The sequence below is a fragment of the Eleutherodactylus coqui genome, chromosome 10, assembly GCF_035609145.1.
Source record: "Eleutherodactylus coqui strain aEleCoq1 chromosome 10, aEleCoq1.hap1, whole genome shotgun sequence".
In the NCBI taxonomy this organism is placed as follows: domain Eukaryota; kingdom Metazoa; phylum Chordata; class Amphibia; order Anura; family Eleutherodactylidae; genus Eleutherodactylus; species Eleutherodactylus coqui.
The window spans coordinates 13876128-13901624 of record NC_089846.1 but is presented as its reverse complement, the minus strand read 5'-3'; the positions used below and the strand labels follow the sequence as shown (position 1 = coordinate 13901624).

The following is a 25497-nucleotide window of genomic DNA, read 5'->3' as shown; positions in this document are numbered from 1 at the left end:
GAGGAGCTGGACCGGGGCCACCGGCTACAGTGCGGCACACCGGGGGCCGGCACTACCGGGTACAGTGCGGGACCCCTCACCGGGAGGGGGCGGCACCACTGGAGGAAGAGGGACAGGGCACAGAGAAGAGCCCGGACCGGGGCCGGCACCACCGGGTGAGTGATTACCGGGCGACCCGGCACAGCGAAGCTTCACCCCCTCCTCATATCGCCTCTCCTGTCACCCCCCCCCCCCCCCCCCCCCTGCTCAGCCCACCTGTCAGGCTCCATCACCCTGCTATCCGGCCTCTGCACCCCCCACCTCCCCGCATCTATCACCCCCTCACACCCCCCCCCCCCTCCGTCACCCCTTTACTCTCACACCCTGCACCCCCCTCCCCCCATCTATCATCCTCCTGTCACCTTCCCTGCCTGTGTGGCTCTTGTCACCACAGTCGCCCCCCCCCTGTCTGGGGACCTGGTATAGTAGTCAGTGACTGGTCGGGGGGTCCTGGGGCCTCTCTGGACCGGTGTGTGCCATCCTCCTGGTGTTGGGGTGTCTGCAGGGTGTAGTGCGGCCGCAGCGCTGAGCTCTGCTACATGCCATCTTATGACTGGTACTGAAGTGTAGGACCCCCAGTGATGTGTGTAATGCTGCAGCCCACAGGGACCCTTTATGTTCCATAGGTACCCGATTATACCAGCTGTACCCATCTCTGCCAGGCGTACCCAATTATACCAGCTGTACCCATCTCTGCCAGGCGTACCCAATTATACCAGCTGTACCCATCTCTGCCAGGTGTACCCAATTATACCAGCTGTACCCATCTCTGCCAGGCGTACCCAATTATACCAGCTGTACCCATCTCTGCCAGGCGTACCCAATTATACCAGCTGTACCCATCTCTGCCAGGCGTACCCAATTATACCAACAGTACAAGGCTGTATCCATCTCTATTGGCTGTACCCAGTTATACAAACTGTACCCGGTTGTACCCATCTCTACTAGCTGTACCAAAGTATACCAACTGGACCCGGCCATATCCATCTATACCAGCCGTACCCAATTATACCAACTGGACCCGGCCGTGTCCATCTATACCAGCCGTACCCAATTATACCAACTGGACCCGGCCGTGTCCATCTATACCAGCCGTACCCAATTATACCAACTGGACCCGGCCGTGTCCATCTATACCAGCCGTACCCAATTATACCAACTGGACCCGGCCGTGTCCATCTATACCAGCCGTACCCAATTATACCAACTGGACCCGGCCGTGTCCATCTATACCAGCCGTACCCAATTATACCAACTGGACCCGGCCGTGTCCATCTATACCAGCCGTACCCAATTATACCAACTGGACCTGGCCGTACCCATTTCTGCCAGCCGTACCCAATTATACCAGCTGTACCCATCTCTGCCAGGTGTACCCAATTATACCAGCTGTACCCATCTCTGCCAGGCGTACCCAATTATACCAGCTGTACCCATCTCTGCCAGGCGTACCCAATTATACCAACAGTACAAGGCTGTATCCATCTCTATTGGCTGTACCCAGTTATACAAACTGTACCCGGTTGTACCCATCTCTACTAGCTGTACCAAAGTATACCAACTGGACCCGGCCATATCCATCTATACCAGCCGTACCCAATTATACCAACTGGACCCGGCCGTGTCCATCTATACCAGCCGTACCCAATTATACCAACTGGACCCGGCCGTGTCCATCTATACCAGCCGTACCCAATTATACCAACTGGACCCGGCCGTGTCCATCTATACCAGCCGTACCCAATTATACCAACTGGACCCGGCCGTGTCCATCTATACCAGCCGTACCCAATTATACCAACTGGACCCGGCCGTGTCCATCTATACCAGCCGTACCCAATTATACCAACTGGACCTGGCCGTACCCATTTCTGCCAGCCGTACCCAATTATACCAACTGTACCTGGCTGTAGCTGTTTCTACCGGCTGTACCCAATTATACCAACGGTACTTGGCTATATCCATCTATACCAGCCGTACCCAATTATACCAACTGGACCCGGCCGTATCCATCTATACCAGCCGTACCCAATTATACCAACTGGACCCGGCCGTGTCCATCTATACCAGCCGTACCCAATTATACCAACTGGACCCGGCCGTATCCATCTATACCAGCCATACCAAATTATACCAACCGTACCTAGTTATACCGACAGTATTCAGCCGTGTCCATCTATATTAGTCGCGCCCAATTATACCAGCTGTACGCCACCGTATCGATCTCTACCAAACTGGATCTTTGCCCTCGGTGAAGTAGAGCCTGGCCATCGTCCATCTGTAGCCACAGATCCATAGAAGTGTGCCCAGCTTCATTCCCGGCCCCCATATCTGACATACGGCAGCGATATAGTGGGACAGCCGGCCCATTGTAGACTCGCCGTTACGGCGGACCCATGTGTGTCTTGTAGTAAGTTATCTGCGGGGCGCTCCTGTGTATACGGGGTCATCGGCGTCCTGTATACTGATGGCTGTATTGTATGGGATCAGCAGACGCCTCAGTGGGGCACCGCTTCTCCCTGGATATTGATCTGCGGTGTCATCGCTCCCGCCGGGATTAGGTGTATTGTTGGCCGGATGGCGGTGCGGCCTGGAGTGACGCGGTGCTCATGGCGGCTGACGCGGTGCGGCCTGGAGGTGACGCGGTGCCCATGGCGGCTGACGCGGTGCGGCCTGGAGGTGACGCGGTGCGGCCTGGAGGTGACGCGGTGCGGCCTGGAGGTGACGCGGTGCTCATGGCGGCTGACGCGGTGCTCATGGCGGCTGACGCGGTGCGGCCTGGAGGTGACGCGGTGCTCATGGCGGCTGACGCGGTGCTCATGGCGGCTGACGCGGTGCGGCCTGGAGTGACGCGGTGCTCATGGCGGCTGACGCGGTGCGGCCTGGAGTGACGCGGTGCTCATGGCGGCTGACGCGGTGCGGCCTGGAGTGACGCGGTGCTCATGGCGGCTGACGCGGTGCGGCCTGGAGTGACGCGGTGCTCATGGCGGCTGACGCGGTGCGGCCTGGAGTGACGCGGTGCTCATGGCGGCTGACGCGGTGCGGCCTGGAGTGACGCGGTGCTCATGGCGGCTGACGCGGTGCTCATGGCGGCTGACGCGGTGCGGCCTGGAGTGACGCGGTGCTCATGGCGGCTGACGCGGTGCTCATGGCGGCTGACGCGGTGCGGCCTGGAGTGACGCGGTGCTCATGGCGGCTGACGCGGTGCTCATGGCGGCTGACGCGGTGCTCATGGCGGCTGACGCGGTGCGGCCTGGAGTGACGCGGTGCTCATGGCGGCTGACGCGGTGCTCATGGCGGCTGACGCGGTGCGGCCTGGAGTGACGCGGTGCTCATGGCGGCTGACGCGGTGCTCATGGCGGCTGACGCGGTGCGGCCTGGAGTGACGCGGTGCTCATGGCGGCTGACGCGGTGCGGCCTGGAGTGACGCGGTGCTCATGGCGGCTGACGCGGTGCTCATGGCGGCTGACGCGGTGCGGCCTGGAGTGACGCGGTGCCCGTGGCGGCTGACGCGGTGCTCGTGGCGGCTGACGCGCCCTCCTGCCTCTTTGTCATGACATTGTTTGCATAGTTGTGCACATTGGTTTGAACATGCCTCTTCCTTCTAGCTGCCTCTTCCAGCCGCTCACTCCGGAGCAGCGTGCGTGGCCCGGGGACATGGATTTCACAGAGAGATCATTGCTGCTAGCAAGTCTCACCGCTTAACCCCTTGTGTGCTGCTGCCGGCCAAACCCTGCTGCTCTCTATTAAAGGGCCAGTACCGGAGCGTTATAAGAGGAGCGGCTGATATCAGTCACATAAATTATGTCTCTGGAGGTTCTATCACTACTGGAGCGTTATAAGAGGAGCGGCTGATATCAGTATATGATATAAATGTCTCTGGAGGTTATATCTATACTGGAGCGTTATAAGAGGAGCGGCTGATATCAGTATATGATATAAATGTCTCTGGAGGTTATATCTATACTGGAGCGTTATAAGAGGAGCTGCTGCTATCAGCCGCATATGTGATGTCTCTGGAGGTTATAATAGTACTGCAGCGTTATAAAAGTTGTTGTTAATATCAGTATATAATATAAACGCCTCTGAAGGTTATAGGAGGAGCTGCTTATATCACATATACGATATAAATGTCTCTGGAGGTTATATCAGTACTGGAGCGTTATAAGAGGAGCGGCTGATATTGGTCATATCTCCAGTGCTGATAACCTTCTCTGTGACATGGTAGTCCTGGTGGGCAGGAGGTTTCTACACTTCATGTCACTTATCACAGTGAAGAACACAACACTCAGCCTCCCTGCCGCTCCTGAAATGGCTGATAACAGGGAGTAATAGATTGTATTCACCTGTGCTACTCTCAGCCTCTCTATAGTTGGAAATGGCTGATAACAAGGAGCAGTAGCTGGATATGTGTCCTCCAGAGCTGGGATCCCTGGAGGGGCATCCTCTGATCGGCTTTGCAGATGTTATTTTTGGCTGTGAGGGAGGGGGGGGGGGGCGACGGGCCGATACCAGAATATTAGACCCACCAACCCGGGCAGAGCTGTAGTGTAAAGCATGAGGGAGAGCAAAGCAGCGGCCTGAGGGGATGCAGTGAGTGGCACAAGTGACGATTCTTCAGACCACCAACAAACGATCGCCGCTGATATTGGTGAGCGCCAATCCTGATGTCCCGGCGGGAAGGAATAATAAGGGCCACGATTGCTGCGTAGTGTGAATGCCCCCCGATCATCACGGGCACGGGGGTCCTCTGCCATGTGTCTCACAGGGTCTGTAGGTTCTCCGGCATCGGCTGCGTTCACTTGTAATCCCCATCTTCGGTTTCTGGCCCTTGATGTCCCACGACGACCTCTGATCATGTCGGACAGATGAGACGTGACCCCTGTATGTATATCGGGGGGGCAGGCCTATAGGGGGACAGATGTATGAGGGGGCGTCCTGTGTACAGGGGGGGGGCACAGGGATTTGTTTAACTGGTATTGGAACTGTTTTGCGTCAGTCGGGTGGGTGGAGTGGGGGGGGGGGGTATATATAATCCACCCCGAGCCATATATATATACACTGCAGCTCTCCTGCCGATCTCCTCCATCCTCCACATGGAGATTTCCAGCCTGCTAACACTTTATTGCTCTGAGCCTCGGGGAGGAAATGTCGCTGCCGGGAACAATGTAATTGTTTTCCCATGTATTATGTAGAGTCTCCAGTAACCCCCTCATTACAGGAACGTGTGGAGGACCCGTGTATGTCCTCCTACCCCGGGGGGCGCTCGTTGTCCTGTACTATGTCGTCTCCAGTAACCTCCTCATTACAGGAACGTGTGGTGGCCCCCTGTATGTCCTCCTACCCCTGGGGGCGCTCGTTGTCCTGTACTATGTCGTCTCCAGTAACCTCCTCATTACAGGAACGTGTGGTGGCCCCCTGTATGTCCTCCTACCCCGGGGGGCGCTCGTTGTCCTGTACTATGTCGTCTCCAGTAACCCCCTCATTACAGGAACGTGTGGAGGACCCGTGTATCTCCTCCTACCCCGGGGGGCGCTTGTTGTCCCGTACTATGTCATCTCCAGTAACCCCCTCATTACAGGAACGTGTGGTGGACCCCTTTATGTCCTCCTACCCCGGGGGGGGCGCTTGTTGTCCTGTACTATGTCGTCTCCAGAAACCCCCCCCCCCCCCCTCATTACAGGAACGTGTGGTGGACCCCTGTATGTCCTCCTACCCCGGGGGGCGCTCGTTGTCCTGTACTATGTCGTCTCCAGTAACCCCCTCATTACAGGAACGTGTGGTGGCCCCCTGTATGTCCTCCTACCCCGGGGGGCGCTCGTTGTCCTGTACTATGTCGTCTCCAGTAACCCCCTCATTACAGGAACGTGTGGAGGACCCGTGTATGTCCTCCTACCCCGGGGGGCACTCGTTGTCCTGTACTATGTAGTCTCCAGTAACCCCCTCATTACAGGAACGTGTGGTGGACTCCTGTATGTCCTCCTACCCCGGGGGGGCGCTCGTTGTCCTGTACTATGTCGTCTCCAGTAACCCCCTCATTACAGGAACGTGTGGTGGACCCCTGTATGTCCTCCTACCCCGGGGGGCGCTCGTTGTCCTGTACTATGTCGTCTCCAGTAACCCCCTCATTACAGGAACGTGTGGTGGACCCGTGTATGTCCTCCTACCCCGGGGGGCGCTCGTTGTCCTGTACTATGTCGTCTCCAGTAACCCCCTCATTACAGGAACGTGTGGAGGACCCGTGTATCTCCTCCTACCCCGGGGGGCGCTTGTTGTCCCGTACTATGTCATCTCCAGTAACCCCCTCATTACAGGAACGTGTGGTGGACCCCTTTATGTCCTCCTACCCCGGGGGGGCGCTTGTTGTCCTGTACTATGTTGTCTCCAGAAACAGCCCCCCCCCCCTCATTACAGGAACGTGTGGTGGCCCCCTGTATGTCCTCCTACCCCGGGGGGGCGCTCGTTGTCCTGTACTATGTCATCTCCAGTAACCCCCTCATTACAGGAACGTGTGGTGGACCCGTGTATGTCCTCCTACCCCGGGGGGGCGCTCGTTGTCCTGTACTATGTCGTCTCCAGTAACCCCCTCATTACAGGAACGTGTGGTGGACCCGTGTATGTCCTCCTACCCTGGGGGGCGCTCGTTGTCCTGTACTATGTCGTCTCCAGTAACCCCCTCATTACAGGAACGTGTGGTGGCCCCCTGTATGTCCTCCTACCCCGGGGGGCGCTTGTTGTCCCGTACTATGTCATCTCCAGTAACCCCCTCATTACAGGAACGTGTGGTGGACCCGTGTATGTCCTCCTACCCCGGGGGGGGGGGCGCTCGTTGTCCTGTACTATGTCGTCTCCAGTAACCCCCTCATTACAGGAACGTGTGGTGAACCCGTGTATGTCCTCCTACCCTGGGGGGCGCTCGTTGTCCTGTACTATGTCGTCTCCAGTAACCCCCTCATTACAGGAACGTGTGGTGGACCCGTGTATGTCCTCCTACCCTGGGGGGCGCTCGTTGTCCTGTACTATGTCGTCTCCAGTAACCCCCTCATTACAGGAACGTGTGGTGGACCCGTGTATGTCCTCCTACCCTGGGGGGCGCTCGTTGTCCTGTACTATGTCGTCTCCAGTAACCCCCTCATTACAGGAACGTGTGGAGGACCCGTGTATCTCCTCCTACCCCGGGGGGGGCGCTTGTTGTCCCGTACTATGTCATCTCCAGTAACCCCCTCATTACAGGAACGTGTGGTGGACCCGTGTATGTCCTCCTACCCCGGGGGGCGCTCGTTGTCCTGTACTATGTCGTCTCCAGTAACCCCCTCATTACAGGAACGTGTGGAGGACCCGTGTATGTCCTCCTACCCCGGGGGGCACTCGTTGTCCTGTACTATGTAGTCTCCAGTAACCCCCTCATTACAGGAACGTGTGGTGGACTCCTGTATGTCCTCCTACCTCGGGGGGGCGCTCGTTGTCCTGTACTATGTCGTCTCCAGTAACCCCCTCATTACAGGAACGTGTGGTGGACCCCTGTATGTCCTCCTACCCCGGGGGGCGCTCGTTGTCCTGTACTATGTCGTCTCCAGTAACCCCCTCATTACAGGAACGTGTGGTGGACCCGTGTATGTCCTCCTACCCCGGGGGGCGCTCGTTGTCCTGTACTATGTCGTCTCCAGTAACCCCCTCATTACAGGAACGTGTGGAGGACCCGTGTATCTCCTCCTACCCCGGGGGGCGCTTGTTGTCCCGTACTATGTCATCTCCAGTAACCCCCTCATTACAGGAACGTGTGGTGGACCCCTTTATGTCCTCCTACCCCGGGGGGGCGCTTGTTGTCCTGTACTATGTTGTCTCCAGAAACAGCCCCCCCCCCCTCATTACAGGAACGTGTGGTGGCCCCCTGTATGTCCTCCTACCCCGGGGGGGCGCTCGTTGTCCTGTACTATGTCATCTCCAGTAACCCCCTCATTACAGGAACGTGTGGTGGACCCGTGTATGTCCTCCTACCCCGGGGGGGCGCTCGTTGTCCTGTACTATGTCGTCTCCAGTAACCCCCTCATTACAGGAACGTGTGGTGGACCCGTGTATGTCCTCCTACCCTGGGGGGCGCTCGTTGTCCTGTACTATGTCGTCTCCAGTAACCCCCTCATTACAGGAACGTGTGGTGGCCCCCTGTATGTCCTCCTACCCCGGGGGGCGCTTGTTGTCCCGTACTATGTCATCTCCAGTAACCCCCTCATTACAGGAACGTGTGGTGGACCCGTGTATGTCCTCCTACCCCGGGGGGGGGGGCGCTCGTTGTCCTGTACTATGTCGTCTCCAGTAACCCCCTCATTACAGGAACGTGTGGTGAACCCGTGTATGTCCTCCTACCCTGGGGGGCGCTCGTTGTCCTGTACTATGTCGTCTCCAGTAACCCCCTCATTACAGGAACGTGTGGTGGACCCGTGTATGTCCTCCTACCCTGGGGGGCGCTCGTTGTCCTGTACTATGTCGTCTCCAGTAACCCCCTCATTACAGGAACGTGTGGTGGACCCGTGTATGTCCTCCTACCCTGGGGGGCGCTCGTTGTCCTGTACTATGTCGTCTCCAGTAACCCCCTCATTACAGGAACGTGTGGAGGACCCGTGTATCTCCTCCTACCCCGGGGGGGGCGCTTGTTGTCCCGTACTATGTCATCTCCAGTAACCCCCTCATTACAGGAACGTGTGGTGGACCCGTGTATGTCCTCCTACCCCGGGGGGGCGCTCGTTGTCCTGTACTATGTCGTCTCCAGTAACCCCCTCATTACAGGAACGTGTGGTGGACCCCTGTATGTCCTCCTACCCCGGGGGGCGCTCGTTGTCCTGTACTATGTCGTCTCCAGTAACCCCCTCATTACAGGAACGTGTGGTGGCCCCCTGTATGTCCTCCTACCCCGGGGGGCGCTCGTTGTCCTGTACTATGTCGTCTCCAGTAACCCCCTCATTACAGGAACGTGTGGAGGACCCGTGTATGTCCTCCTACCCCGGGGGGCACTCGTTGTCCTGTACTATGTAGTCTCCAGTAACCCCCTCATTACAGGAACGTGTGGTGGACTCCTGTATGTCCTCCTACCCCGGGGGGGCGCTCGTTGTCCTGTACTATGTCGTCTCCAGTAACCCCCTCATTACAGGAACGTGTGGTGGACCCCTGTATGTCCTCCTACCCCGGGGGGCGCTCGTTGTCCTGTACTATGTCGTCTCCAGTAACCCCCTCATTACAGGAACGTGTGGTGGACCCGTGTATGTCCTCCTACCCCGGGGGGCGCTCGTTGTCCTGTACTATGTCGTCTCCAGTAACCCCCTCATTACAGGAACGTGTGGAGGACCCGTGTATCTCCTCCTACCCCGGGGGGCGCTTGTTGTCCCGTACTATGTCATCTCCAGTAACCCCCTCATTACAGGAACGTGTGGTGGACCCCTTTATGTCCTCCTACCCCGGGGGGGCGCTTGTTGTCCTGTACTATGTTGTCTCCAGAAACAGCCCCCCCCCCTCATTACAGGAACGTGTGGTGGCCCCCTGTATGTCCTCCTACCCCGGGGGGGCGCTCGTTGTCCTGTACTATGTCATCTCCAGTAACCCCCTCATTACAGGAACGTGTGGTGGACCCGTGTATGTCCTCCTACCCCGGGGGGGCGCTCGTTGTCCTGTACTATGTCGTCTCCAGTAACCCCCTCATTACAGGAACGTGTGGTGGACCCGTGTATGTCCTCCTACCCTGGGGGGCGCTCGTTGTCCTGTACTATGTCGTCTCCAGTAACCCCCTCATTACAGGAACGTGTGGTGGCCCCCTGTATGTCCTCCTACCCCGGGGGGCGCTTGTTGTCCCGTACTATGTCATCTCCAGTAACCCCCTCATTACAGGAACGTGTGGTGGACCCGTGTATGTCCTCCTACCCTGGGGGGCGCTCGTTGTCCTGTACTATGTCGTCTCCAGTAACCCCCTCATTACAGGAACGTGTGGTGGACCCGTGTATGTCCTCCTACCCCGGGGGGCGCTCGTTGTCCTGTACTATGTCGTCTCCAGTAACCCCCTCATTACAGGAACGTGTGGAGGACCCGTGTATCTCCTCCTACCCCGGGGGGGGCGCTCGTTGTCCCGTACTATGTCATCTCCAGTAACCCCCTCATTACAGGAACGTGTGGTGGACCCCTTTATGTCCTCCTACCCCGGGGGGGCGCTTGTTGTCCTGTACTATGTCGTCTCCAGAAACCCCCCCCCCCCCCTCATTACAGGAACGTGTGGTGGCCCCCTGTATGTCCTCCTACCCCGGGGGGGCGTTCGTTGTCCCGTACTATGTCATCTCCAGTAACCCCCTCATTACAGGAACGTGTGGAGGACCCGTGTATGTCATCCTAATTATAGGGGGGGCTCGTTGTCCTGTATTATATCATCTCCAGTAACCCACTCCCTACAGGACCTCCGTGTCCTCCTGAGAGGGTGCTCATCGCTCGGTGTACTCGGGGTGGTCTGGCGTTGAAGTGTAATGTAGCTTAGGACCCCCATGTCCCATTATACCCCCAACCCCCTCCTATTCAGTATTTTGGGGCAGGCGGAAGTGATCTGTGACTCCCTGACAATAGTCCTCTGTTCTCCCTGATCTGCAGGTCCTAATGACAAGAGGGCAATGGCCGCCAGCGACTAGTAAAGTAATTCCAGATGCGTCGTCAGACCTAAAAATGAGCGGGCCGGCGAGACACGGACCTAAAACTGATTGTTCGCTGCGGGTGGGATGTGATATGCAGGAAAATCGCATAGTTGAACACGTAATTTACAGGCGCGTGAAAATCGTCTGTTTTTTCAAAAGGGGGGAAAAAATCGTATTGCATCCGCATGAAAGTCGCTTGTAGAATGCCGTTTTGTAACTCGGCCATAGCAAATAATGGGCAAGTTTTCTGCGATTTCGCAGAAAAATGGGACCCGCTGCATTTTTTTTTTTTTTTCTGTACGTTTCCGGCCCGGGCGTCCTGCGGTTATTGGATCCTCCATATACCGCGGGTCACACGCACAGCTGTATTAGGAGGTCCTGACAACACCGAGGCTCTGCTGTGTTTTGCAGCGGTCCTGAATCCTCGCTTTACGCCTTTTATTGTCTTGCTGATGTCACTCTCTAGGTTGACGGTTCCGTTGCCCCATTAATAAAGTTTCTTCCAGGACGGTAACTTCTCCCCTTTTCCTCCCGCAGCTCTGTAAGCAGTCTATGGCCAATAACGCGAGATATGTAGCCGCGGGATAACGATGGCAGGTTAGTGAGCGGCCGTCCGGGGACGGGTCATCCCGGCAGCGCAGCCTTTATTGGGTGATCGCAGAGCTGCCCGTATGTCACCTGGAAGTGGCGTCACTGCCTGGACGGCTCTGCGTGGAGCAGATGGAAACCGTATTGTGCGTTTCCCCGCCGCCGCCGTCCTGCTCCCCTGCGCTGCAGACATGACAGCGGATCCTGGGAAGCGTGTCGGCGCAGGTTGCTCACGTATTTCGCGGTTATGGCCGCATCCGTTATCCAGTTTTTTAAAATCGCAATTCTGAATGCGTTTTGACGTGTTGCTGCCCCGCATGGCTGCAGTGTAGGAAAGCCGGGCGACCGCTCCCCCCGCGGGAGCTGTAATGGCGGCCATAATCGCCCGTCTGAGCCAGAGGACGAGTCAGGGGCGCACGTTCACCGCAGAGTCTCCGCTCTGTAATTAGTACTTCCATGTACTCCGCCTGCGGCCGTCGGTAATGAGGTGATAATGACGGGGGGCTCCGAGGGCCCCGGGCTGCGCTGACCATGGATCTCACGCCGCTAATCTCTGCCCCACGCTTTTATTTCTCATTAAAAACACGAATTATGAGTCGAGGTGAGCGGAACGGGGCGAGCTGCTGACTCTCTAATCCGGAGTCGTTATTGTCAGCTTACCAGTTCTATTCAGCCCCATTCGGCTGACCGTGTGACCGCCATGTGGGGGTGTACAGACGGCCATTGTGACCCCACATTGTTCAGTCACGGCGTCTCCGTATGTATGAGCAGCTCGGTCTGACTGAAGGATTATCGCTGTGTGATCGCCCCAGTGAAATATTGTCCAGCAGTCGGTAACGCTGCCTCCCTCGGTGCGGATGGAGCGAAAGTGTCCAGGGATCTCGTCCGTGGCATCCCTGCTGAAGTCTCTAGATGTCTGGCACATGCGGTGGTGGCTGCACGGTCAGCGGTGCTCAGTTGTCCCGCTGTGTGGAGTCTTCTTCGGCGTTATGTCCTCCTCTCCCGCAGTGACGCTGCACCTGCGATGTGATGGCGTTTTCTGCAGCGTTATGTCCTCCTCCTCCTCCTCCCCAGTGATGCTGCACCTGCGGTGTGGTGGTGACTTCTCCGGCATTATGTCCTCTTCCCCGGTGACGCTGCACCCGCGGTGTGGTGGTGACTTCTCCGGCATTATGTCCTCCTCCTCTTCCCCGGTGACGCTGCACCCGCGGTGTGGTGGTGACTTCTCCCACATTATGTCCTCCTCTCCCCCGGTGACGCTGCACCAGTGGTGTGGTGCTGACTTCTCCGGCATTATGTCCTCCTCCTCTTCCCCGGTGACGCTGCACCCGCGGTGTGGTGGCGTCTTCTCCGGCATTATGTCCTCCTCTCCCCCGGTGACGCTGCACCCGCGGTGTGGTGGTGACTTCTCCGGCATTATGTCCTCTTTCCCGGTGACGCTGCACCCGCGGTGTGGTGGTGACTTCTCCGGCATTATGTCCGCCTCCTCTCCCCCGGTGACGCTGCACCCGCGGTGTGGTGGTGACTTCTCCGGCATTATGTCCGCCTCCTCTTCCCCGGTGACGCTGCACCCGCGGTGTGGTGGTGACTTCTCCGGCATTATGTCCTCCTCTTCCCCGGTGACGCTGCACCCGCGGTGTGGTGGTGACTTCTCCGGCATTATGTCCTCCTCTTCCCTCAGTGACGCTGCACCCGCGGTGTGATGGCATTTTCTGCAGCGTTATGTCCTCCTCTCCCCCCTGCCGTCGCTCTCGTGGTCTTCGGTGGCTTTGGTTCTGGTTGACAATGAAAGCTTCTGATTTGGCAGCGAGTGCGACATCATGTCACTTGTTTGTGTAGGTCTGAATAATTGACGCGGGGGGCGGGGGGCGGGGGGGCTCCGGCATTGTTCTGTCATGTTCTCACTGAGGAAGTACACAGCCCTCATGTCTTATTCATGGTCACTCACAGCCGCGCAAATGTCTCTGCTGGGAGAGTGTCACAGACATGAGAGGGGCCGGGCATCTGTACCCCCCCAGATTACTATATGTGCCCCGTCTGATGAGTAGTAACACCGTGTCAGTGCACCCCCAGATGACGGCATGTAGTGCTCCCTACTGTCTGGTGAGTAGTAACACCGTATCAGTGCACCCCCAGATTGCATGTAGTGCCCCCTACTGTCTGGTGAGTAGTAACACCGTATCAGTGCACCCCCAGATTGCATGTAGTGCCCCCTACTGTCTGGTGAGTAGTAACACCGTGTCGGTGCACCCCCAGATGATGGCATGTAGTGCCCCCTACTGTCTGGTGAGTAGTAACACCGTGTCGGTGCACCCCCAGATGATGGCATGTAGTGCTCCCTACTGTCTGGTGAGTAGTAATACCGTGTCAGTGCACCCCCAGATGATGGCCTATAGTGCCCCCTACTGTCTGGTGAGTGGTAACACCGTGTCGGTGCACCCCCAGATGATGGCCTATAGTGCCCCCTACGGTCTAATGGACAGATAGCAGCAGTCTTTACTTCCATACATGACCTGAGTGAATACGTTGCCTTCTAGCACCATTCACTTCCTGACACCCAGACATACACACGGTCGTACCATGGTGGTTCATTGTCATTTGCCTCCGTGTGTGTGTGTGTTGGGGGGGGGCATCATGGGCATCGCTCTCCCACCTGGCATTGCCTGGTGAGGCCTGGATTGCCGCTTATCTCCCCCCAACTCCCGGCCTCTCCATTACTTGCTCCTTCCTGGCCTCTAAGGGGTACATATATGTATGTATTGTGGGGTCATTTAACCCTCTGTTGCTCCGCAGGTCCCGTTTCTACCTGTAAGTAGGTCAGTAGTGATTGTGACGCTGCGGTCTCGCCCGGAGAGCTGACTTCTGCATCCCAGCGAGTGTGACGGCTGCCATCCATCTGCGACCGCTGAGCGCTACTAACATATTCTGAGACGGCGTCCTCATAAATCACAGAGCGACAGCATGAAGTTCCTGCCGGACCCCCGTATGGATGCCGAGGACCGGAGTATAGAGCGCAGCGGTCGCCACATCGCCGACGACCGCTCTGCTTGCTCTGCGTTACCCGCGAGGGAGAACGGTGGCTGCCAGCAGGGTCTCACGAACACGAAGGGCCGAATACTGCGCTGCGAGGGACGCCCGCCGCCATCTTTATTGTTAGCGATAGTCACTGCGTGGAAATGATCGCCCTGAACGCTCCGTCCTTCGGAGAAGAGGAAGGTTGTGTTGTTTGTTACTAGGCTGTGCGGACGCGGCGGCTCCTGATGAGGTGGGCGCTGTGCCCCCTCCCGTGATCTTCGGCTTGGTGCCAGGGTACCGCACATGTGGCCTTACAAGGAGGCGCCGCTGTTCGCTGCCTCCATTAACTCTTCCCCTCGCTGTGTCCAGCTGCAGCCCTGATGGGAGTTGTAGTAGGTGATTGTAAGCCATCTGTATTACTAATCCCCCCCCCCCCCCTCCCACCGTGTTCTGGGCTGAGGAGCTTGCAATCTATATACTGGCCATCTCTACGGTGGGTGCGGGCCGCTCTGGGGGTCCGTCTGCTGCAGTAGTCGTACTCACTCATAGCTCCGCTCACAGTTATTCCAGTCGCGGAGCTCCGTCGGGCGCTGCCAGGAAGCGATGCGGACAGATGTTGGCGGCACTCGCTCTGAATCCGCACTGCCGTGAAATATAGGTCACCCTGATACAGAACGACGCGTCCCCGTTATCTGCGTATCCCGCCGCCCCCACGGAAGGAGAAGGGTGCGAGTTACCTCCGGCTTCCAGGAATCTTCGCCGCTGACAGATGTTCGCTCATCGGAGCCGCGGCGACTTCTCTTCCGTAAAAATAACGCTGTAAATATTTAATGCGGAGAAAGGGAAAAAGTTCATCGCCCAGCGGGTTACGGAGATGGGCGGTGTGTGGGCGACGACGATGGGTGGGGGTGTAGGCGACACGGGGGGACGCAGCGCCCGCTGTGACGTAAGAGGTGCAGAAGCGAAGCTCAGTTATTAGCTACCGTCCCGGTAATGGGGCCCTGCGGGTCATACACACCCGGCGGGGTGATGAGGACGTCCCGCTATCTGGTAGTACGTATTTATCTCCGGCGGCACATAAGACGTCTCCCTAAATCCTCAGGTTCTGCCGGCCGGTGTAAGTAAGAGTTCTCCGGCGGCTCCCGGGGGGGACGGACCTTTAATCACACCACATTGTCTGCAATCTGCCGGCGCCGCTCCTGAATGAACACGATTTATGAGATCTTTAATATACGGCTAAGTGGGCCGCAATCCTTTGTTTTAGCTGAACGGCTTCTTGGAGAGCAGCAGCGCCGCTCTCCTTCATGTCCAGGCCTCCCCGCTGCGGAGCGTCAGCTCTTCTGCCCAGGCTTTAGAGACTGCTCATCGCAGGGGTGATGAGAGAAGCAAACACTTGGTTGGCCCCCTTCCAGACGTCCCCCGCTGTTCTCCTCCTGAGATGATGCGTTTAGCAGAGGAACGGGTAAGCCGCTCGTCTTGGCAGCGCAGAGATAATGACTCTCACTGCGGTTTCGGAAAACCAGTTGTTTAGGGGTTAACTTGACGTTCTGCCGGATCCATCGGACGGGCCCCGTTGACTGTGATGTCCGTCGCTTTGACGGATGGAAGGATCGTAAAGCGCCATTTTTCCTGTGAACTTTGCAATAGCGCCTCCAATGCAGAGGTTGTCGGCCGCCATGTTTGTCGGACCCCATAATTTCACTTCCGACGCATCGATTTCGTTCTTTTCTCTTTCCTCATCCCGATCCGCCGCCTGTTCCCGGTGCTTTGTGGGGGATTTAGGAAAGTGTCAGATTTATCCTGTGACAAAATGAAGTATTAGCGCGGCGTGCTGAGCGCGTCCTGTGGAGACATCCATTTACCCCCGTGCCCCGCGCTCGCGTCTTTCGCTGTCATTGGGGATGATGAGAAAAGTGACAGCGGAGGGGAAACTGTTCTGTAACCGCAGCCGAGACGACTACTATAATCGTGTGCCGCTGCGGGCGGCCACAGAACAGCACCCTGCATGTGGCTTACCTGTCCACTAGGGGTGCCCTTGTGTTCGCACGGCGCTGGAGGGTCTTTACGAGGCACGTTCTCCCCCCAGTCGCCGGGAACGCTCATGCATAATTTGTCAGCGTATAATCCTGTACGACCGGCCGCCTCCGCCGCGCTTTATGAATGTTTAAAAATGGCCGCGCTCTCCCGGGGGTGATGTGACGAGTATGACAGCCATTGATTAAAACCTGGAATTATGCAGAGAGCTGATGGCGGGGGATTAGGAGGAGACGTTTACACCCGGCGGCGGCAAATATCTCCCTGATTTACAGTCTGGGTGAGATGCTCTGCGGAGTTGTTAGCTGGATAGCAGCACGTTGCGGTGGCGGCCACTGGTCACAGTTCGGGGGGAGGGCAATCACAATCCGTATTTTTACGCTTTGGCTTTTGCGACGGTGAATTCATACCGCACCAATGTGCTGAAACGGTGTTCTACAGAAAATCTGTTCCGCTCGGGCGATTTCTGCGGTGGCGCAGCGATGTCTGCAAGGCTCGTTGCAATGTACGGACAGATGTTTCTGCTACAGACAGAGGTTTCTGCAGCAGCGCAGCGATGTCTGCGGCGGCTTATACCGATTTACGGACAGACGCTTCTGTGGCGGTGCAGTGATATCTGCGGCGGCTTATTCCGATGTACAGACGGACGTTTCTGCTGCGGCTCGCTCTGATGTACAGACAGACGTTTCTGCGGCAGACCCACAACGAGTGATCGCACCCCAATAATGGAGGGTGGATGTTGAGTTTTCCATGTTCTGCCCGAGTCCTCAGCCAGGTTACCGGCACTCTCACAGCCGATCTCTGGAGAAAACTGGGGGGCTGACGGTAGGTATGTGCCCCCGCAGGTTCATGTATATCATCCATGCATGGAACTAAGGGCTTATTCACACAGGGCCTTGTGCTGACTGCAGGCCGACGCTGTTCACATGCGATTTTTCTTACATGGAGCAGAATAATCCATTCCGGTCGGTGCGCACGCAGCAAACCCGCGCAGACCGAGGCCCCCGCGGGCGCTCCGATATTCACCGATTATTGCTTTAAAAAAAAGGGCCAACTTCAGTTGTTTTTTTTTATGCACCTGAGAAAAAATGATGGATGATGCCAATCACACAGGGACGTAAAAAAGCGAACTGCGAAACGCCTGCAGAAACTGTTAACAGCTAATTGTGGATCTTGACCCGTTTTTTAGAAGTCGAATTGACGTGGTGAACCCCGCCGCCCGGGCGTCCCCCTCGAGGCGCGGTCCGGCCTGATGCATCTGCGTTGAGTTGCGCCTTCTGAACCTCCACGGAGGATTTTACGTTGCACCTTTTAAGGGGTCCAATGTGATCTGCGCCCCGGGGTCACCGGTGGGATCGGGGCTCCCTACAATTCCAGCTGAGACCCCCATCAGCTCCCTCTGATGGAACGTAAGACCCCCTAGGAGCCTGTTAGATGGCGCGGCGCCGCCGCTGGATGCTCCAGACATTAGTGTGTTACAAGCCTTGTAAACAGTTGGTCTCCGGAGCTCCGAGCCGCCCTCATCGCCTCCTCCGGGATCACCCGGTAACCAGGCAACAGGAGAAGTCCGGGGCCGTCGGCGCACCTGTCTGGTGGAGGGGGGACAGTCAGCCGGAGCGAGCGACGCCGCAGGTGAGTGCGTTATGTGCTGCCCATTATTATTTCCCATCCGCCCCCTCTCCGTCTACAATGAGGCAGAAGATGCCTGCAGGAGAGGTAAATGCACTCTTATTCCCTGTTATCAGCCGTTTGCAGGATGTTCTGCATCGCCGCTCGGAGCGTTGCATCCTGCAGTCCTATGTAGCACACCTCCTATAACTACCGACTGAGCTCTGCTACGTCCGTTGAGGGGGGTAGCGGAGACTCGTCTTGGTGTGCCAGGAAGGGGTTAACTGCAAGCGTTGCTTTCTGCGGTCACCTTCGTGATTACCGTACGGCGCGTTAGAGCCTTTCTCAGTGATGGGCAGAAGACTCTCTGCGCCGCGCCGTCCCTCCTGTTCCCCCCTCTCTCTGGATAGTCTTTCCGGCCTTGTGAAGAGATGCTGCGCCGCGCGGCCAGCCGACTACTCATGCGGCGCCTTCCTGATTCGCTGCGCCATGTTTCAGGATGAGCTACAAACTTATCATTAGGCCGTAACCTCGCCGATCTGACAGGCTGTGTTATCACCGCGAGCGAGGGAGGCGAATGCTGAGCGGCGCAGCTCCTACCACCACGCTGCGGCATAGGAGGCGCCACGCTGGGTGCCCGGCTCCCAACAACTTGTCTCTGACTCGTGGCTGCCATGTCGTTCAGGCGGGAGGGTGGGAGACGTCAAAATCTGTGGTCGACCTGAGATTCTTGGCTACATGAAGTGCTGCGCACAGGCGGCGCCCGGATCCGCAGGGTCCATGTGTCGGTTCTTGCACAGCGCCATTGTCCTTGCGACCGCCATAGACTTCACCGCCGGCGTGGGCTGTATGGGGACAATCGGTATGGATGGTGTCCAGAGCTACAAAAAAGTGCAATGTCTCCTCCGTGGCCCCGTGGGTGCAGGACCACCTCCCGCTCGTTCTGCGCCTCCTCCAGTCACGTGCTGATACTTGACGCGTCTTGCATTTTGTGCGGTCGCCTGTTGTGTTCGCCCCGGCTGCCGTCTCGTTGGCCGAGGTTTCTGTGAGTTTTTGCTGCTTTTCCCCCCAGTCATTTCCTAAACTTTCCGCACTGAGCGGATTGTGCCGTGTCAGCGAGTTTTAGTGCCGCAGCCTTTTATCGCTGTAGACTCTGCGCCTTCCCCAAGCTGATATAATGGGATAAATTGTGTGTTGATTGCCTCGCCGGCTGCCAGGAGAGCTGCGCCCGCGCCCGCTGCTAATGACAAATTTATGAAGCTTCGAAAGTGAGGATCTGATGCACAGAAACGTGCCCTCGCCGTCCCGGGCCGCGAGCCTCCGTCGCAGGTCCGCGGTGGGATCGGCTGTCACTTCTGGGTTTGTCTCGTCAGATCCGACCGCCAATGTTCAGAGGTTCGTTAGAGAACGCCTGTTTTTGGTTTCACTAATGATTTACGGGGTGGCGGCCCAGTAGTTATCTTGCAATGATAATGGAAGCACTTGTTTGATGATCCAGGCGGTGCGGTGAGTACGCTCACTTCCGTTGTACGATTGGCGCTCGGATCGCGGTGTGAAGGGCTGAGCGTCGTCTGCACTGTCCTCTTGTGGGACACGAGGTCCGGTCGGGATGCGGTTGACCACGTGTGGTTTTTGCTGCGGTTACGATGCGTTTTTTAGACCACGTTGATACACGGCGTCTGGTATAACGTATCACGAGTCCGATAATGATTTGCGTGTGAAATTCCACGCGTGTAACACGAGGCATGAGCTTCCTGCACAACAGAATGTATGAAGACGGCGGAGAAGACCTGAAGCCAAACACTGGCAAAGTCCGTACATCAGCGCCGCCCGTGCCGCACATCAAAACTATCATAGGAAGCAATGGACAAAAATGGTCTTGCTGCGGCCGCGCCGCATCTGTGTCCTGACCGCACCGCGCGGCCTTACCCGGAGATCTATTTCGGATGCGGCTGGGAATGTCGTCCGGCTGGAGGCTTCTTCCAGCGACAGCTGATACTCGGGGAGAGACTGGAGTGATAATATTTATACACGGTGTAAAGCCTGGACCGCGGCGCGGGACGCATATTCTGGCTTCTCCGTCACCTGCTGTCAGCGCTGAACCGTATATAAAACGGAGACGGCGGTGGCGGCCATGAGACAGATGGAGAAGCTGAACCCAACCCTGGAGACCACATAAATAGTCTGCGACTGCTGGCCTCTTCATACGGTCGGAGGGCTGGCGGATGTCGCCCCCGAGTGGCCAGGACTGATGCGACGGGTTATTAAGTGTCTTGTGGTTGTTACATTGTATCGTACAGGTTACCGGAGCTGACGTCACGGATTCCTTCCTCGACAGGCGTGTGAGAACCCGCTCCTGACACTATGTACAATGTATGGAAAGTCCTGGGCCGCGGGCCAAGCTGGCAGCTGATACAATTACTCTGATGTTGCTGCATTATTCATGGCGCGGTGCCAGCGCAGGGGGGTATGGGAAGTGGGCGTCTGGCACCGCTGTGGGAATCTGTATGGAGGGGCGAGGACCTTTCCTGATTTATCGGATGAGAAAGTGTCACCATGTACAGCAAAAAGAGTGGATCGTGTTTGGCCCGAAAATCAATCAAGGGGCAAAAGGTGATGGAAAATGACGGGGAGATGTGAAGGTGCCCAGTGAGGGCAATGGCTGTAAATGCCATTCAGAGAAGGGATGAAAGTGACGGGCCGGAGGCCGCCGGTGGAGCTAATGATGGGGGGGGGGGGGGGGTGGATGCAGGTAATAATCCTGTGGGTCTACATGGAGGAGTTCCACCTTCTAGTGCTGCTAAGGTTTTCGCCTTGTGATGGGGTGATGGTGGCCTCTGTGCGGATGGTGATACTGTCCGACTCTATTTGTCTTCCTCGTCGGTCTTGTGTAATTAGCAGCAGCGAGCTGGGGGGTGATGGTTACTGGTGATTGCCCCGAGCGACATCTGGAATGCGGTGGCCTTGTTCCTCTATCCTGCTGTCATCAGCTTTTATTGCATCGTAAGCAAACGTCGGTGATGGGAGGGAGACGGGCAGGATGCTCCTCGGAGACTGGTGCCGGGTATGACGGGCAGGATGCTCCTTGGAGACGGGTGCAGGGTATGGCGGGCAGGATGCTCCTCGGAGACGGGTGCAGGGTATGGCGGGCAGGATGCTCCTCGGAGACGGGTGCAGGGTATGGCGGGCAGGATGCTCCTCGGAGGCGGGTGCAGGGTATGGCGGGCAGGATGCTCCTCGGAGGCGGGTGCAGGGTATGGCGGGCAGGATGCTCCTCGGAGGCGGGTGCAGGGTATGGCGGGCAGGATGCTCCTCGGAGGCGGGTGCAGGGTATGGCGGGCAGGATGCTCCTCGGAGGCGGGTGCAGGGTATGGCGGGCAGGATGCTCCTCGGAGACGGGTGCAGGGTATGGCGGGCAGGATGCTCCTCGGAGGCGGGTGCAGGGTATGGCGGGCAGGATGCTCCTCGGAGGCGGGTGCAGGGTATGGCGGGCAGGATGCTCCTCGGAGGCGGGTGCAGGGTATGGCGGGCAGGATGCTCCTCGGAGGCGGGTGCAGGGTATGGCGGGCAGGATGCTCCTCGGAGGCGGGTGCAGGGTATGGCGGGCAGGATGCTCCTCGGAGGCGGGTGCAGGGTATGGCGGGCAGGATGCTCCTCGGAGACTGGTGCAGGGTATGGCGGGCAGGATGCTCCTCGGAGACGGGTGCAGGGTATGGCGGGCAGGATGCTCCTCGGAGACGGGTGCAGGGTATGGCGGGCAGGATGCTCCTCGGAGACGGGTGCAGGGTATGGCGGGCAGGATGCTCCTCGGAGACGGGTGCAGGGTATGGCGGGCAGGATGCTCCTCGGAGACGGGTGCAGGGTATGGCGGGCAGGATGCTCCCCGGAGACGGGTGCAGGGTATGGCGGGCAGGATGCTCCCCGGAGACGGGTGCAGGGTATGGCGGGCAGGATGCTCCCCGGAGACGGGTGCAGGGTATGGCGGGCAGGATGCTCCCCGGAGACGGGTGCAGGGTATGGCGGGCAGGATGCTCCCCGGAGACGGGTGCAGGGTATGGCGGGCAGGATGCTCCCCGGAGACGGGTGCAGGGTATGGCGGGCAGGATGCTCCCCGGAGACGGGTGCAGCGTATGGCGGGCAGGATGCTCCCTGGAGACGGGTGCAGGGTATGGCGGGCAGGATGCTCCCTGGAGACTGGTGCAGGGTATGGCGGGCAGGATGCTCCCTGGAGACGGGTGCAGGGTATGGCGGGCAGGATGCTCCCTGGAGACGGGTGCAGGGTATGGCGGGCAGGATGCTCCCTGGAGACGGGTGCAGGGTATGGCGGGCAGGATGCTCCCTGGAGACGGGTGCCGGGTATGGCGGGCAGGATGCTCCCCGGAGACGGGTGCCGGGTATGGCGGGCAGGATGCTCCCCGGAGACGGGTGCCGGGTATGACGGGCAGGATGCTCCTCGGAGACGGGTGCCGGGTATGACGGGCAGGATGCTCCTCGGAGACGGGTGCCGGGTATGACGGGCAGGATGCTCCTCGGAGACGGGTGCCGGGTATGACGGGCAGGATGCTCCTCGGAGACGGGTGCCGGGTATGACGGGCAGGATGCTCCTCGGAGACGGGTGCCGGGTATGGCGGGCAGGATGCTCCTCGGAGACGGGTGCCGGGTATGGCGGGCAGGATGCTCCCCGGAGACGGGTGCCGGGTATGGCGGGCAGGATGCTCCCCGGAGACGGGTGCCGGGTATGGCGGGCAGGATGCTCCCCGGAGACGGGTGCCGGGTATGGCGGGCAGGATGCTCCCCGGAGACGGGTGCCGGGTATGGCGGGCAGGATGCTCCTCGGAGACGGGTGCCGGGTATGGCGGGCAGGATGCTCCTCGGAGACGGGTGCCGGGTATGGCGGGCAGGATGCTCCTCGGAGACGGGTGCCGGGTATGGCGGGCAGGATGCTCCCCGGAGACGGGTGCCGGGTATGGCGGGCAGGATGCTCCCCGGAGACGGGTGCCGGGTATGGCGGGCAGGATGCTCCCCGGAGACGGGTGCCGGGTATGGCGGGCAGGATGCTCCCCGGAGACGGGTGCCGGCTATGGCGGGCAGGATGCTCCCCGGAGACGGGTGCCGGCTATGGCGGGCAGGATGCTCCCCGGAGACGGGTGCCGGCTATGGCGGGCAGGATGCTCCCCGGAGACGGGTGCCGGCTATGGCGGGCAGGATGCTGCCTGCAAATTCGAAGAAGGGAACAGGGTCAGTTTATATAGGAGGCTTAATCGGGAACATGGCGGAGCTAAGGCAGGAACTGGATAGCAGGATCTGGGAAATAAGGCTAAGGTATGCAGGTGAACTTGTCCAAAGGCCTGGATGGCCCAGCAAGAAGAGCCAGCGATCCGAGAGCAGGAGGTCCCGGGTTCCACTCCTGATGCATCTGGGCCTGAGTGGTAGATTTGAGTGTCATCAGCTTAAAGATGGTACTGGACACCAACAGAGGGAGTGAGGTGAGGATGTGGTGCGCAAGTCGGAGATGCTAAATATTCTGTCAGGTGATCCGTGAAAGGGCCAAGTTTTTTTGTGTCGAGGGAGGAGCTTGTAACAGGAGGGAGTGGTCAATTGTTTTGAATGCAGAGGAACACAGAGTAATGTAGAAGGAGGAGCACAGGTCTAGGAGAAGAAGTACAGAGTAATGGAGGAGGAGGAGGAGTACAGAGTAATGGAGGAGGAGGAGGAGGAGTACAGAGTAATGGAGGAGGAGGAGGACAGGTCTAGGAGGAGGAGTACAGAGTAATGGAGGAGGAGGGGGAGGAGTACAGAGTAATGGAGGAGGAGGGGGACAGGTCTAGGAGGAGGAGGACTACAGAGTAATAGAGGAGGAGGACAGGTCTAGGAGGCATATATCTATATTAAACCCCAGTTCAGCACTAACAACCAATCAGGTTGAATCAGGGAACCCAAACAACCAATGACTATTCTGGAATTGTGAATCAGAACCAATGAGGTTGCTGGAAATGCTGCATAGTGCCGAACTGGGGACGTCACGCTGCAAACGATAATCTATAGGCCGCCATAAAAGACGCGATTGACAACAAGCGAGCGGATTCTCTGATCTGCCGTTGTTGAACGTTTTCACGAGCCAATGACTCCATATTAGGACTTTTCCCGATCGTCGGCCGTCATGGCCGCCCCTGCGCCGTCACGCCGTGGATCCTGTCCGTCGTCAGAGATTTTCTCAGCAGGATTGTCAGCGGCATAAATAAATGTTTAGCCATGTAATAATTCTCCAAGTATTAACCCCTTCTTGCGCCGCCCCCGCCCCAGTGTTTGGCCTCGCTCTGTTCTATCAGTTCGGGGAGTGGAGCATTCCTGTATGATAACATAACGCAGACCGCCTTCCAGAATAAACAGTCCGCGCCGGAAGACCGGGCCTAGATATACACCTGCGTCCAGCAGATTACGGCCCAGTGACCCCCACGGGTCTTTAACGACCCCTCATAGCCGCCTGTGTCATTGTTACTGCATCTACAAGGCCCTTTCCCTCACAGCTGCAGCAGACTGGCATTGTGCAGACACAATGTGGCGTCATCATCTCCTCCGGATAACGCAGAAACATCGCCCTGCTTTATACTTCCAGGATGAGTCTCCTCTGATCCCCTCCCCCACCGTAACACGAGCGTATTACCTGCTGACAGCCCATTGATTCGCATTGGGGTGCGCAAACACACGGTTTTTGCGTGCGTAAAACAAAAATTGCAGCGTGTCTTATTTTGGTGCGTATTACGGGCATTCTGGTTGTGGACGCGAAAAAGGCTCCTTGTCTCCCGGCCGGTGACCCGTGGACTATTTTGGAGTCGTCATGACTTGATACAGTTCAGCAGAAGGAACCAGCCGCTTTCGGCCATGTTGGCGCCATTGGGGTGAATTTAGTGCAGTCGCTCCATTTCGCCCCTAAGAGTCGCCGCGGTTTCTTCTTAATGTCACAGCGAGTCTCCTTTCCGGAAAATTGAGTCGGTGTTGACAAGAAGTGGAGGCAGCCGAGCGGGCACGACTTCTAATGCGCCATAATCCGTTCTCGCAGCCGCCCTCCTGATTTGTATGGAAATGAGCGGCAGAGATGAGAGCCTTTTATTCCGGCTGCGGATCCCAGGGCACGCCGCGACCGGATTTAGCCATTCCTAAAACGTTTAGTCCTATCGCCATCACACCGGCTCTCCACGGACCACTCACCCGCTTTCAGGAAAATAGGATTAGGGTCCCCGATGCCCCCGCAGCACGCTGTGTCCCTCGCTGACACCGTTACCATTAGACACTTACATTCTCTCCTCTCATTAACTCCCGGAGTGCTGGACAGGATAACGGACGGTCAGTGCTGCGTACATATATAGGGCGGTCTACGCTCCCCCGCTCCTATGGACCCGCAGCTACATCTTGTTATAACAGTCCATATATTGTGTATGGAACCATCAATCATCATCACTATATTGGGGGCCCTCTATAGGCTCTAGCACTTATGTCACAGCGGGGCCGCACCCCTCCCCCATACAAGCTCTGCTTTACTGACCCCTCATTA

At 57.8% G+C, this 25497-nt stretch overlaps 1 protein-coding gene across 7 annotated transcripts in view; it reads left to right on the top strand.

Moving 5' to 3' along the window:
* Positions 1–25497, top strand: part of DAB2IP (DAB2 interacting protein) — a 270280-nt gene that overhangs the window by 158199 nt on the left and 86584 nt on the right. Inside the window, exon 1 of one of the 7 annotated variants that reach the window (XM_066580285.1) lies at positions 24–155. The exons of the other annotated variants lie outside the window; for them this stretch is intronic. The gene's annotated coding sequence lies outside the window, so the exon portion shown is untranslated. Of the gene's footprint in view, positions 1–23; positions 156–25497 lie in introns of those variants that run through there. 7 annotated transcript variants of the gene reach the window in all.